Below are 12,389 nucleotides of genomic sequence, written 5' to 3' on the forward strand. Positions count from 1 at the left end.
TACTGTATCTGTTATGTGATAAAAGTTTAGGAAGAAGGGAGCAAAAATATTTGCTAATATACATATATTGACATATTCAGAACCAAATTAGAAGGTAATATTTAAAATTACCACCATTTTCATCTCTGAAAGTAACTAGTATTTATAACCAGTATTGGCCACGGCTAGTATTTATAACTCCTTTGTTCCGTTGCCGATATACCTCAAGCAGCCATCTAAGTGCTGCTTTAGTTGGTAGGACTACACAAACCTTCATTCCCAAAGATGCTGGGCCATCGTAGTCCATTATAGCTTCCTATCAGCTTTCATCTAGGGGAGCAGTAACAGAGCCTTTAGACTGTAAGCAAACTCCTCCCTTGTATAGGAAGGAGCCTCCTCCCCCAGGTAATCATGATCAGTCACCCCAGTAACTGCCTTCTTCACCTGTTAATTCAGAGGTATGAATTGTCTAAAATGTCCAAGTAACAGTGTCAACTTGTAGTTCTGGGAAGCTATTGCTTCCTAACAGAAACGTTCGCTCTTTAGGGTCATTGGAGAGAGAAGCAAAATTTTGCTAGTGAATAGTAGAGTATAATGAGTGGAGCCATTGCTGTGCCTGCCCTTCTCTCCTAGCCATTGGATCCAAGATATAGAAGAAAGCAGCATCCATACATAGACAAAAGTTGAGAGCAGTGGTTATCAACCTTCCTAATGCTGCAACCCTTTAATACAGTTTCTCATGTTGTAGTGACCCCAACCATAAAATTATTTCACTGCTTCTTCATAATTGTAATTTTACTACTGTTATGAATAGTAATGTTAATATCTGATGTGCGGGATATTTGATATGTGATCCCCAAAGGGGGTCAAGACCCACAGGTTGAGAACCACTGGTTTAGAGTATCCTGCAGAAGCTTGTTCAATTCCACAAAGTACCTCTCTGACCCTGTAACTGGGTCTTCAAAAAGGCCATTTCACTATTCTCTGGAGATAGCTGCTTCATGATGATGGAGGGATGTACTAAAAACAGACCAATTACTTGAGTGTGAGCATTCACCATACTTCACTTCTCTAAGGGAAGTGATGAGAAGCAGTACTGTACAAAGTGCTGTGATGGTGGATAAGACATTCTGTAAGTCCATTGTCAGAAGCATTATGTGCATCAAAGGAAGAATGCTTTTCTAGAATGAGTATCTGCTCCAATGAGGTATATATGCCTACCCTGTCATGGCCACTGACACTCATGACCACCGTCTATTAGCATGAAACTGCTATGGTGCAAAGTAACAGACAAGCAAAGGGATAAAGCTGGACCAAGTAGGTATTACGTTAATATTAAAAGAACTATATATACTCATGTTTATATATACTCAACTTGAACTTCCATTTAAAAGGAAAACAAAGTACAAGGCTTAACATAGATATTATGTATTATTTCCTTAATTTTAGAAGACAGAGTTTTCTAACTGGCTTGCACATGTTAACTTTCTTGTGTCCTTGATGGATTGGAGTAAGATTAAACATATAAGGGAAAACAATTCAGTCAATCGTATGTGTATATCAAATCATATTAACTGTTTACAGAAACTTAACTGTGAGTGAGTGTGTGTGTGTGTGTGTGTGTGTGTGTGTGTGTGTGTGTGTGTGTGTGGGCGCGTGTGCATATGTATGTGTACACATGTGCACATGTGTGCTTAGATTTGCAAAAGAGACCTAAAAGCAGTGATACCAGTAGCAATGAATTCCTCTAGGATTCAAATCTTGGTTCCTAAATACCATTCTCTGATAAAAGAAACAGGTAATGGTCAGGATGACAGAAATGAAATGAAAGGAAGATACAGGTAACACCAGAGAGCACGGAAGTTTGATCAGCTTAAACAACAAAATTAATTAGCATGACATCGGGCTATAACTCAAAATATATTATGAATATATACAAGAGAAAATATGTGTTTTCATTGTAAATTCCTAATCCGGTCCTAAGTTCTTATCCCCTGGGGAAGGCAAAGTGAGTCTTTACTCCTCTTCAGCATAAGCTGCAGTTAGCAACTCTCATAGAGGAAAGATAAGTGGAAAGCAGGAGATCTGGCAGTCCTAACCTAATCAAACAGCTGAGCTCAATCTCACCAGCAATTCAGTCATGTTGGTGCCATGTAGCTGCTTTAGTGTGATGAAGAACGTCACTTCTACATTGTTGGTTTTGGCTTTGTTTTGTGTCAGAGTCTTGATGCATACATAGCTCAGGGAGGCTTTGAATCTCTTAGGCTGTACTTAAACTTCAGATCTGCTTGCCTCGGCCTCCAAGTGCTGGGATTATTGACATGCACTACCATGTGTGCTTCTCTATTTTTTTTTTTTAATGCTCAGAACACTAATCGTGAGAAAACAAGAGAAGTATACAAATTGAGGGGCATTAGATGGCTGTCCAGTACCTCTGCAAACTGGTCATATAAATCATGGAAGAAGAGGGAATGTTGAGCATCTGTAACAGGCTAAAGGAAACTAAGGAGATATAATACCTAAATACAGTACCTTGTATTAGATACTAGATGATCACAAAGGAAGACATGCAATGATTGATGGAATCCAGTTGTCTAGAATTTAGTCAATATTTATGTACCAATGCTGCTTTCTTAGTGCAGTAGGTTTATATGATATGTACATTAGGGAAAGCTGGCTGAATAGGTATGGGGATTGTCTCTATTTTCTTTGGAAACGATGAGACATCTACAGGTATTCTTAGATGAAAGCTTTCATCTTAGCAGGGTATGGGAGTGTATTTCCCCCACAACCCATAAACTGAGGTAGGAGGATTGTGAGTTTAAGGCCTGGGCTACATAGGAAGGCCCTTTCTCAAAATATCATTGAAATGAGCTTCATTTTTAAAAATTGAAATGTGTAAAGAGGAAGAAAATGCAAACCAGAAACAGTATTGATTTATTTTTGCAAGTTAATCTTGATTTTATAATGTATCATTTGGTATGTGTCTATTCTGTGTTATAATATTAAAGTGTTTTAATCATATGAATATGTTATTTACTTTAAAAATTACTTACCACAGTTATTAACACAATCTTAGTTCATTTTTATAAGCTTTCTGACCTTGAAAGAGAATATAATAGGAAGAAAATGCTGATTTCACAGAAGCATTTGAACAAGAATTCTAAGAATATCTAAAGATGTGCATCATTTTGTAATACATTTAAACTTCATCCTGGAACCCCCTGATATGACAGATACTTAAGCTGATTTTTCATAGGGATCTTGATAGGACAAGGAGGGCTGAGGATGGCCCTGTATGCCAAGGCCTTGCCTTCTGTGTCTCCCACTTCATCACAACCCTATTATGGTTTTGTTGACTGATTCATAGTAATATGTATTTGTAGATTTTAGTGATTGAGTTGCCCAAATAATTTCAGTAGTGTTTAGTCGTCACATCAAATTTTCAGTTTGTGTGATCTAATCCCTTTAATTATGAACTACGAAAACTAAAATCCATGTTTTGAGACAAATTATAGGGTATTCCAAGGACATTTAGGCCTCACCTGCTAGATCACAGTGTTGAGGGACAAGGCCCAGGGATGTATGTTTAGATAGCACCCTGGGTGATTCTGATCCTTTCTAGTAGGGGAAGACTAGCCAGGGTCCTCTCTACACTGCTTGTACTTGTGTGAATCAGTGTGACAGGTGTCCTGCTGTAATGTGACTGACATCAAGTAAACATTTCATTGTAATACTTAGTATTTTTAGCGAATATCTTTAGCTTATCTTTGGGTCATTGGAGATTTAAAGTAGTACCAAAGTCACTCTAGCATGCTTTCTAACATGGAAATATGGCTGAGAAGTATTGCGAAGGCAACCTTAGGAGCCATAGTTAAGATCCTCAGATTTTGTTTGCAGCACCTTTGGGCAATGTAAGAGGACCTTGCATCTCTGGTGCATGAAGGAGGAGACAAAACACACTGTCATGGTTTTCTATGGCTGAGTGATTATTTATATCTATGTATTTAGCAGCTCTGCCCCTATTCTTCACATCTCTCCAGTAATCAATGAAGCATCTTACCTAATAGTGAAGACTTTGATGAATCACACTTCTGCACACACACAGAAGGCTTTTTATAGAAGATTATAATCCAGGAGCCCAATTTCAAATAGCAGAAGTTTCAAAGTGTGGTTCATTTGGTAACTGAACAGTAAATCCAGTAGCTAGCTGTGTGTGTGTGTGTGTGTGTGTGTGTGTGTGTGTGTGTGTGTGTGTGTGTGTGTGTGTTTGCAGTCCTATTCATATATATATATATATCTGTAAATTACATGTCACTACTAACATTAAAGAAGCATTATTGGCAGTATGCTGCTAAAGACCATGTCTAGGTCTGTGGTTTTAGCGCAGCCATTGTCTGTGTCGACGTCCATGGCTCTAGTTATCACCAAAGGCAGTACAGATGACCAGAATCTGGGCTAACACCTGAGGCCATATTGGTGTCCAAGGGTCATGCTGCCACTTGGACCATACAGATGGCCTGTGTTGCCACCTGGGGGGGGGGCATGTTAACATCTGGTGCTAGCTGTGCCCAAGGGTCCATGGCCCTACTGCATCCAGGGACTGTGTTAATGTCCATGGCTCCTGTTATCATTGAAGGTCATGCAACTGCCAGGGGTCTGAGCTGCCACCTGGAGCCGTGTTGGAGTCCTAGGACCACACTAATGCCCAGCTCATGCTGATCTGAGAAGCCTGTACTGCTACCCGGGGCCATGGTGACATCCAAGCCCAAACTGTTGCTGCTGGCCATGTCTGGGTCCATGGTCCTGCTGCAGCTGGGGTCTGTGTTGATGTCCATTGCCAGTTTTACCACTGGGGCTCATGTGAACCATGTGTTGAACCATGTGTTGAAGTATGAGGGCTGTGCTGAGCTGGCCTGGAGCAGAGAGATGACCCCAGCATGGGAAAGCTGGTCTTGCTCCTAATAGGAGAGCTCCATACCCTCCTCCCCTGGGAAAATTGGCCACACCCCTCACCATGGGTGTGGGAGAGCTGAATCTGCCCCTCACCTGAGGGGGATGGTCCCAGAGGCTCAGTCAGAACAACCCAGCTACCACTCAGATACACACATCCGGGACTTTGGGCAGTCCCCAACATCTACCCCATCTATGACCTGTTGGAGCCTGTGAAGAAAGTGGTCCTATGGAACCATAGCCACAAGATCTCCATGACTCAGGGAAACTGCAGGATATCCAAGAAGTGCTTCAGTGAGGGTTCGGTATTGATGGTGTACCAGAAGCCAGAGGCTTTGAACCTTACTTAGCCTTTGGGGAAGACACTACAATGGTTATGGGCAGATACAGAGGGACTGGGAAATGAGTGGGATTGGGGTGCATGATGTGAAATTACCAAAGAATCAATTAAAAAAATACATTAATAAAATTTGTTTAAAGCATGATTGGTTTCCCTTAGGCTCTTCACACTGGGATAATTAAAACCTTTCACTGTATCCTTATTCAGATCTGGGGCTTTTCATACTATTGAATGGCTCTAAGTCACATGAGTGCCAGGGCATGACCCATACAAATAGCAAGTAATCATGACTTTGTATCTGGAAGCTGGCTGCTCCAATTAGGGGGCCTTTTTCATGTTTCTTGAATCCCTCTAAAATGCTTCACCTTCTTTTCTACCCAGATTTCTATTACATGCACCTTCATTCAGTGGTGCTTCTGTGAATAAGACATACTAACAACAACAACAAAAGTTCAAAAAATACCTTACTATGTTGCCCAGGCTGTTCAAACCCCTGGGCTCAGATAATCTCTTCCTTTTACTTTTTTCAAGGCTTTCACGAAATTTTAAATTGAGAATACAAGAAGAGGGTTCATTTTTAAAGATGAATTTATTATTACTTAAGACTTAACAGTTTCTTATTTTACCATGTGACTGAAATTTGGCATGGGTCCTGTAGTTAATTGAATGTTCATAGATAAACATTCTATTTATTTATACTAGATAAAACCTGCATGCCATATAAATATACTCAAATAGTAATCCATATAGTAGATTATTTTTTGGCAGAAAAGTTAACTACTACACATGTGACAACTCAAATGAGGCTCAAAGGCATCCCATTTGATCCATTTCCCTAACATTCACTCTGTAAGAGATAAAAATGTAGCTGTGTCCAGCAATAGGCATGCTCACATGGAAGGGAGAAACCTCCTTGGATCCCACCCCTAGACAAAGACAGGCAACTAAGGATTGCTGAGAGTGGGAGAGATAGCCTTCCCCAAGAATGAGCACCCTAATTGCTTATCCAATACCAAACCATCAGCCCTGAAGTCATAACATACAAGCAACACTAAAGAGATTCTACAGGGTGTGTGTGTGTGTGTGTGTGTGTGTGTGTGTGTGTGTATTTTCTTTAATTGTTATTGTAACAGATGGTTCAATACACATATATATGTCACAATAATGAAGGCCATGAATTTGAGAGGGAGGAAAGGTACATAGGAGGGGTTTAAAGGAAGAAAGGAGATGGGGGAAATGATATAATTATACTTTAATATTTAAAAAACTAAAATTAAAAAATATGGTTGTATGAAACATAGTAGCTGCTATAGGCATTTGGTGTAGAGCGTTGGATATGACTATATAAGAATAACTTTGAGAGTTCTTGGGGTAATAAAGCTATTTTGAACCCTAAAGTGCATATTGGTAAATACTTCTAGGCTCATCACCTGTTATGCTGTAGAGTAGCAGTTATTTAACATTCTGATATGAAGACCCCTTTATACTCTATTATATCATTGAAACCCTCAAAAAACACCTGTTAGGTAGGTGTGATAGTTTGAGTGAGAATGGCCCCCTTAAGCATATAAGACTTGCACTGTTCTGTCTTTCTGTGCCTCTGTCTGTCTCTCTGTCTCTGTTTGCATGTGTGTGTCTCTCTCTCTCAGTATCTCTCTGACTTCTTCTGCCACCTACTTGCAGATCAAAATGTAAGATCTCAGCTGTTCCTGTCCCTATACCTTTGCTCCACCGTCATGGACTCTAGCCCTCTGAAACTATAAACCTAAATATAGATATAAAAATCCTTAATAGAATCTTAATGGGCCAAACCCAGCAATACAGAATAGTTTATGCAGTATAACCAAACAGGATTAATTCCAAGCATTATGGGTTGACTTAGTATCCAAATATCCTTTTTATGTCTGTGTTTTCTTGGCAGTATTCTTTCCTTCTCTGCTTCTCTCCTCGTTGGGTAGTACTTCCGTCGGCTTTTGCTTCCTTTCCCTCTGCCTGCTGTCTTAATTTTGACACTTCTATCTTCTTCCATCTTCTCGGCTCATTCTTATAACTTTAGGTCATATTTTTATGCCAATTACACTAGTCTCTGTCTCGGGCCACATCTCTTTTCTTCCTGAAGTCTAACACTGTTTTTACAACTGTGTACTGAAATGGTCTCTCAGGAGTCATTTGCAGATCCCTCAAATTCAGCATCTCCATAACTTATCCATTTAATCTCTACATGAAAAAAATGATCTACCTTTCCTCTATAATCTCAATAATCATAATGCCCATCTATTCGACCAGTCTGTGCATATTTATTGAGCATATACTATGAACCAGCTATTTCTCTAGGCTTTTAAAATGTTGCCTAATGTAATAATAATGACAACAGGAGTTGATAATGAATAATTAATCTTTTTTTAGAAGAGATGCCTATGAGGCCAAGACAAGTTAAGTAATTACATCTGCCAGAACTTAGAAATAGCTAAAAACTACCCAGTTCTGCTCCTACAGTCACACACTCCTTTCTTCCCTACACTATACAAAGCATGTTTCAGCTATGTCTATAGGACTTCTATTGTCCAGAGACCATCATTCTACTTAGTACAATTAAGGGATCTGGAATAAATTCTTCTCTTTTTTAACTTTTATATGCATAGATGTTTTGTCTTCATAGTCTGTATACTACATATGTGTCTGGCCCCTGTGGAAGTCAGAGGAGAATGTCAGATACCCTGGAACCGATCCACTGTGTGGGTGCTGGAAATAAACCTAAGTTCTCTGGAAAAGCAGCAAATAGCAAGTGCTTATAGCTGAGCCATCTCTCCAGCCCATAATATAAATTGTTCATAGAAGTGCTGTATCATGGAGTCAGGGACCATGCCATTGCCTCTGCATAGTAACTTACCACCCCCTTGTCATGATTTCTCTTACCTCAGGGTCTTCATTTCCCTTCCATCCCTTTCAAAGCTTCCTGTTACTGTTTTCTCCTCCCTATGTTTTGCTTACACAACCATCCTAATTCCACACTATAGTGTATATGCATTGTCTGCCTACTTATTTCTCCTTGTTTACCCATAAATATTCAAAGATAGTTATTCCATTGTGTGCTTCCATGCCTGGATACAGAACCAACACATAGTAGGCTTGTCTGATCCAATGCACTGGATATGAAAATAAAACTTACATTGATGATTCTGAAGTGGGAAAACAGATAAAAGAGCATATTGAACATTTCATTTATTAAATTCTGCAGATTTTTTGGTCTCAAAATATTTTTGTTCAATCTGTCTCTAAGGATGTGAAGATTTATCTGGAATATTTAGGAAAACTTTTAAAGAAATTTCTAAGCAGTATGGTTATGTGACATCTGGCTTCATGTTCATTTTTTTGCCAATATGCTTAGAAATGATGCCCAGAAGCTGGAAAGCAGAAAATATCACCAAGTCTTTCTTTTAAAGCAGTAGATGGGATTGAAGTGTTCCACTTGGAGTTGTTACTAAACCTCCCTTTGCTGTTTGAGTCACATAATATATCAATAATACTCCGTTTATAGAGTGAGCAACCAGTCTGGCCTAGATTGATTTATTGAGATGAACAGCAAGAACAAGTGAAATCCCATCATCACATCCCTGCATAAATTTCAACATGAATGTAGCTGGTGTTAAATGGACATTTGTTTTTATTGTCTCCAAGATTGGACTTTTCCTCCAGTAAAGCAGAATAATGTATCTATATGGCATTCTAACTTGAGCAGTACATAAAGATTAGTAAATAAGGCTCCATTAAAAATACTTATAATGTAAGTAACATGAGTCCCAGTAGCATTTCTAATGTCCATTAATGCTTATTCTGAGGATCAGAGCTCATTTTACTGAGCCATTTAGTCAAACCGTGTGATTATTTAGAAAGTTAATTCATGCATACTAAAATCTAGCTTAAGTAATGCAGAGGGTAGGAGGTAAAACTCTATGGAGACGATAGTCCTTTTTGTTATTTAATGATCAGCCATAATTAACTTGCAAATTTGAAATAATTAGAACAAATTAAAGGTATTTAACTTTGCCTCCCTAAAGAAAAATTCAAATTGCACCAAATGCAGCTTTAAATTATTCAAGTCTCAGAGGTCTAGGCTAGATTTTTTTTATAATGCCTTTTCTATGATGAGAATACCAATCTGCTTTTTGTCAGAAGGCATCCTATCAAGTAATTGTTCTTTGTGTTAATAAATGACAGCTATTCTTCCTTATAAAAGTATTTCAGTCTCCCAAGACTGCATCAGCATTTCCCTGGCATTTAAATTCAATAAAACAAAAGGTTAATGTTTTTCTGCTTTTTAAGGAATGCAAATACAAGTGGTTTTCAATTGGTCCTGAATGACATTTAAAATTTGCCATTCAAGAGCAGACTATCGCGATATGAGACATGGACAAAAGAGAAAGAAAACTTCAGGATGCTTTAGTAAAATGGTTTACCTCTCCATACTCCAAAGCCTGGTTTCTTGGGTACCCATTTAGTAGTATTTTATAATATTATAAGGAATAACTTAGTAAAATCTTAGTTGCTTAGAAATATCATGGGTCTTCTAATATCTTGTTCTGATCATTTTCTCATCAATTTAATAGCTCCATTCAATGCTAAATAATAACTGCTGTTCCTAACAATTCTAGCCCATGTCTTTAAATGATATGGACTGTTGGTCATAACTCTTCAGTGAATTCTGTACATAGTTCATCCCGACTGTAAAAATAGTGAGGAATACTGTTTAGCTGACAACTGGGTTCTGACTTCATGGTTCATGGTAAAGAGCATGTGTTCAGTGCCTGTCTATACAGTTTAGTCTATGTGGTTTGGGAAACAATAAGTTGCTGTTGACTTTTATACGTCTCATACTCCTTTGGTGACATATTTTCTACCTGTACTTTTTGCTTAGTTTCTTTTTAAATGTCCTTTTTATTTATTCTTTGAGAATTCCATGTATTTATTTAACATGTTTTGTTCATATCTACTCCCTGCTTCCCTCCAGCTCCTAGCAGCACTCCCTCACCATGTACCCCTTCCATCTTGATGTCCTCTATTTTTAATCCCCTGAGTTCAGTTAGTGCTTCCAGCATATGCAAGGATATAGAGTCTTCCATTGGCGCATAAGTGACTGACTCTCCTTTTCCTAGCAGCTCTCAATGCCAATTGCTCCTCAGTTAAGAGTGGGGCTTCATGAACTCATCCTTCATCCATGCTCCATGCTGGCATTTGACTGGCTTGATTTTGTGCAGGTCTTGAGCAGACAACAGCTGCTTGAATTCATGTTTGTAACAAACTTGTCAAGTCCAGAAATACTATCATATATATACATATATATACATATATATATACATATATATACATATATATATACATACATACATACACATACTGGCACCCTAATTAATAAATCATCCCCACACCAAAAAGTACTTTGTGTCATTTTTCATTATACTCCTTATAGTCCATGTCCCAAACAACCAGCAGTCTGATTGCTGTCACTTCAAATTGTTTTGCATGGTCTAAATATTCATATGAACAAAATCATATAATATGTATATATCTGGTATCTTTCATTAGTCACAAGGTTTGAGGAATATAAACACTTGATTACATGTTTCAATAATCCATTGCTTTTTTATTTAATAGCAATTCACTGTATAAGTGTACCTCTACTGATTTTCACTTCCTCTATTGATAGACATTCAAATTACTTCCAGATTAATCTCAAGACTCATTCTTTCTTTGTGCAGATACCCAGTTATTTAAGCATTATTTATTGAAAATTTTTTTCTTCATTAAACTATGCAATACGTTGTCAGAAGTCAACTGAATATCTAGGGCATATACATAGGGCAATGTTGATTGTTATGCCCATTCAAATAGCTATAATATGGAGTGTTCACTATTTCAACTTTATAGTAAATAAGTAAATAATATAGAATTAAGTCTTCTAACATTTTTTCTTACTGAAAATTCTCTTGGCTATTCTAGGTATTTACTGCTTACACTTAGTTTATTAATTTCTGTTGAAGAAATTGAATTTGATTTTGATTTGATCCATTGGGGATAACTAACATACTCAAAATATTGACAGTGAAATCATGTTATCTCTACAATTATTTAAATCTTTTCAAATTAATTCAGTAATGCCTTGTAAATCTCATTATAATGATCTTGCATATATTTTTCATTGAATTTAATGGTAAAATTTAGGGAGAAAAGCTAGCTTTTAAATTTCTGTCTTGTGTACCACAATTTGCTAAGTGCATGTATTCTGCTGTTTTTTTCTGTTTTGTAGATTTCTTACCATAATTCAAGTTCACAATTACATTATGTGTGAATGTTTGTTTATACCTTTACAAGCTTTATGTCTTTTGTTGCTTGTTCTTGCTTCGTTTCTTTGTCTAGACTTCCAATATGGAATAAAATAAAAGTAGCTAGAGAAGAAATTCTTACATTGTTCCCAGTCTTAAGGAAAAGATAATTCAATATGTCACTAATGAGCCCATTAAATACAGGTTTTCATAGATTCCGTTTATTAATCCGTTTTTTCATTGCCGTAACAAATACCTAAACCAGGCTAACTGCATAAGGAGGTGTTTTTAGCTCACATTTCTACAGATGGAAAGTCCACACAATCCAGTATTGAGGCTGACAAGGCTTGTAGCATAGGAGTGCTGCAGGAGGAAAGAATCACCCTGCAAACCAGAAAGCCAAAAAAGCCAGGTGCTCTCATCCATCCAAAGACAAACTCAATCAATTGAAGGATCTCGAACTAGACAGTTCTCACCTCTTCTGAATTTCCAGTGCAGTTTTCTTTAAGGGGGAGTGTGACCATGTTCCAGTGAGTATATGGGCCACACAAATTGGACTTGTGGGGTTTTTCTTTAGGGTCAGCACAAGAAGGGGGAGGCCTCGGAGGGCTGGGAAGTGAGTGTGATCAGAGTACCTCATGTGAAATTCCCAAATGACTAATAAAAACATTATGTTGGAGAAAAAATTTCTAGTACAGCATGAACTGGAGAAACCAAGTTCCTGACACCTGGACCTTGGGTAACAAACCACAACAAGCCCTTTAACAGATTAAACCTTTGCCTCATGCCCGTTTGCT

At 37.9% G+C, this 12,389-nt stretch overlaps 1 protein-coding gene across 6 annotated transcripts in view; it reads left to right on the plus strand.

Moving 5' to 3' along the window:
• Positions 1-12,389, plus strand: part of Kiaa1328 (KIAA1328 ortholog) — a 294,152-nt gene that overhangs the window by 216,021 nt on the left and 65,742 nt on the right. The window lies entirely within an intron of this gene.

This window comes from Peromyscus californicus, unplaced genomic scaffold (genome assembly GCF_007827085.1).
Source record: "Peromyscus californicus insignis strain IS unplaced genomic scaffold, ASM782708v3 Scaffold_17__1_contigs__length_78620276, whole genome shotgun sequence".
Lineage (NCBI taxonomy): Eukaryota > Metazoa > Chordata > Mammalia > Rodentia > Cricetidae > Peromyscus > Peromyscus californicus.